This window comes from Solanum tuberosum, unplaced genomic scaffold (genome assembly GCF_000226075.1).
Source record: "Solanum tuberosum cultivar DM 1-3 516 R44 unplaced genomic scaffold, SolTub_3.0 scf00181, whole genome shotgun sequence".
Taxonomy (NCBI): domain Eukaryota; kingdom Viridiplantae; phylum Streptophyta; class Magnoliopsida; order Solanales; family Solanaceae; genus Solanum; species Solanum tuberosum.
In genome coordinates this window covers 1,214,856-1,217,911 of record NW_006239106.1, presented here as the reverse complement: position 1 = coordinate 1,217,911, position 3,056 = coordinate 1,214,856, and the positions used below count along the sequence as shown (strand labels likewise).

At 31.8% G+C, this 3,056-nt stretch overlaps 2 non-coding genes across 2 annotated transcripts; one reads left to right on the top strand and one right to left on the bottom strand.

The window, feature by feature from the left end:
* Positions 1-483: 483 nt before the first annotated feature.
* Positions 484-555, bottom strand: TRNAD-GUC (transfer RNA aspartic acid (anticodon GUC)). The gene has a single exon. It is a non-coding gene; the product is annotated as a tRNA-Asp (tRNA).
* A 2,429-nt stretch (positions 556-2,984) lies between these two features.
* Positions 2,985-3,056, top strand: TRNAD-GUC (transfer RNA aspartic acid (anticodon GUC)). Its single transcript has one exon. It is a non-coding gene; the product is annotated as a tRNA-Asp (tRNA).

The following is a 3,056-nucleotide window of genomic DNA, read 5'->3' as shown; positions in this document are numbered from 1 at the left end:
AGAAATACAAAGTGGTAGTACATTGAGTACTTTTAGAGTGATGTTGAGGTGGATCAAATAAATTTGATAATGTCAAAGTATGACTAATAAAAACTTATGGAGCATGTACAAATGGTTATGGTCTCTTCCTGTTGTGTTCAAAAAAATAAATTGAATCTTGTTTTGAGGTCAGTTTTAGTGGGGGAAAAGTTAAATAGGAAAAAGAAGGGTATTATAGCTGTTGGTAATTAAAAAATGAAGGAAAAAATTAAAAAAAATAAAAAATCTGATGTGACATTTTCTTTTTTAACTTTCCACACTCTTAAAGAGAGTGTAATCACTTGTTATGTCATGTGACACAGGAGGGGTGTATTTAAGCTTAGTTCGTCGAGTATAGTGGTGTTTTTAAGCCTATCAATAGTTTAGGGATGAAACCAATAATTCGCACCAAGTTTGGAGTGTTTTTAATACTTCTCTCTATAAAAAAATAAGCCATAAAATAAACGCCGCTGCCGGGGATCGAACCCGGGTCACCCGCGTGACAGGCGGGAATACTTACCACTATACTACAACGACCTTGTTGTTATTTGTGATGGACATTATTTAATTGTTACTACAAAGATCTATATTTTCATAAATATTTTGTTCCTCAGTCTTATAATATTTGTCCCTTTCACTTCCCAATTATCAAAAGAAATTTATTATCATCAACAATTTGTTTTAAAAAGGGGAACTATATTATCATTTTGGAATGGACAAATTTACAACTTATAGTATGTTCCATTCAACTTACCAACTTACTGTTAGAAATCTTATGGAAAACACCTTTTAATGAACACTTGTAGAAATTATCATAGATTGAGGCGTGTCAAAAGGACACTATTTTTAGGAATATCTCACCCCATATAGGTGTATCTCCTAGAATTCAACATACTCTTCTAGTATAAAACTAGGCGCCAGAAACATTAAAAATTCAATTGAAAGAAAACCCAACACAATAAAATAGGGAAAACAATATTATACGTTTAGCTCTCTTGATTTTTCCACTTCTTCCTTCTCAATATTACATAAACAAGATTATATATGCAAAGGAAAATGAGCTGCCAACGTCTCAAAGGAATAGAAATCAAAGCGTAAGAGTGAATGTCATAAAATACATTAAAGACAAATTATTTTGGTAAAAAATAGACGTTGCAACAGCCATATATTTTTACCAACTTTAATAGTTATTTATATATGATATAATAAAAAAGATATTAACACTCATTTAATAGAATAGTTATAGATCAGATAATAATATCAATATTTCTTTTGGAGATATTAGAATCATTTTACCAACACTTGTAATATATTTTTGAGAAAAAGCTCGCTCAAAAATGCTATCGAACTTTTGAGAAAATAGGTCATGTATGCCATATGTGAACTTTGAGAAAAGACTCATTTATGTCATCCGTTAAAAGTTGGGTCATTTATGTCATTTTAGTTAAGAAATAATGTTATGCGTGGACGTTTTCACAAGAAGATTTATATGCTTGTTTATTTCTGGTGTGCTATGATATATACAACATATATATCTGAAACATCTCATGAGAAATATATATTCACGCCTTATTTAAGTGGACCTGGCTCCTCACTTAGTTGATTGTTGAAAGGGAATTGAAGAATACAATTATAAAAACAACAAGAGAAAAGTTTTCAAGTGCATCAACAATTTTTCCTTTTTTTCTAATTGACATGCATGCCTCTATAGACTATACGTTATTTAGTTGCATTGGCGTTTATATATATATATAGTTCTGTTGATCTCCGTTGTCGTTAGAGTATAGTTGAATGCACTGTGGCTCCTTGCTCGGATTTATGAAAATTAATTACTCAAATGGATCCTTTAGATTAGAAAAATAGTAGTAGTTAGTAAAATTGAAATTGAAACCTCGATCTCTGGAGGGGGAAAGAAGCTATATATATATATATATGAATCTGAAAAATGTTGCATTGATAACAAAATTACAAATCATGTACTCCGTTAGTATGGTTGAGGAAAAGATGATTCAACTTCGACTTCCAATTCCCCTCTTAAAACTGTTTGGGACACTATTCTCCCTTTTCTTGGTGCTATACAACTTATGCCGAGTGAGGTCACAGATAACGCTGATTAATTTGAACCCAAGCTTTAAGGCCTAAATTCTATGTTTATTCAATGGTGGTTCGTAGGATTATCCAAATTTATTTGCACGACAAAACAGGCTTATGCCTTGTGTATATATGATGAGGTGTGCTACAATCTGGATTTTATTAGCAACACTTATTTCATAAAAAAAAAAAAAAAAAACTCGTAAATTATCTAATTTTAGCAATCACATGCAATGCAATGCCCTTAGTAGCTAGTCTTAAGTAAGGGTGATTCACTACGAAGCAAAGAAAAGGCTGGATGAATAATACCGTAAATAAAATCTCTACGGAATTTGAATGATATGCTTCTCCCATTCTTCATTACCCACAGATATCCATATTTTATCTATCCAGGATTTTGCTAATTTGCCATTCACTTTTATTATGTTATAATAACTCCCCATGTTATTATCAAAGGAATTCCAATTTCACTGACGTCAAACGCTACGCTACTATGAATATTTAACCATTCAATATATAGATAACTCCACTAACGCAAACTACGTGTCACAACAAAATTAGGGAGTAATACCTTTTTATCGCCTCGACATCTCAATTCGATCTCCTTCCTAAATCCTTTAGCCACTTCGAAATCTATCATTGATTTAGTTAGAACAATCAAAAATCAACTAAATAAAATATATTGTAACTTTGTCCATTCTAAAATGATACAATATAGTTGCCCCTTTTCAAACAAATTGTTGATGATGATAATTTTCTTTTGATAATTGGGAAGTGAAAAGGAAAAATATTGTAAGACTGAGAAACAAAACATTTATGAAAATAAAGATCTTTGTCGAAACAATTAAATAATGTCCATCACAAATAACAACAAGGTCGTTGTAGTATAGTGGTAAGTATTCCCGCCTGTCACGCGGGTGACCCGGGTTCGATCCCCGGCAGCGGCG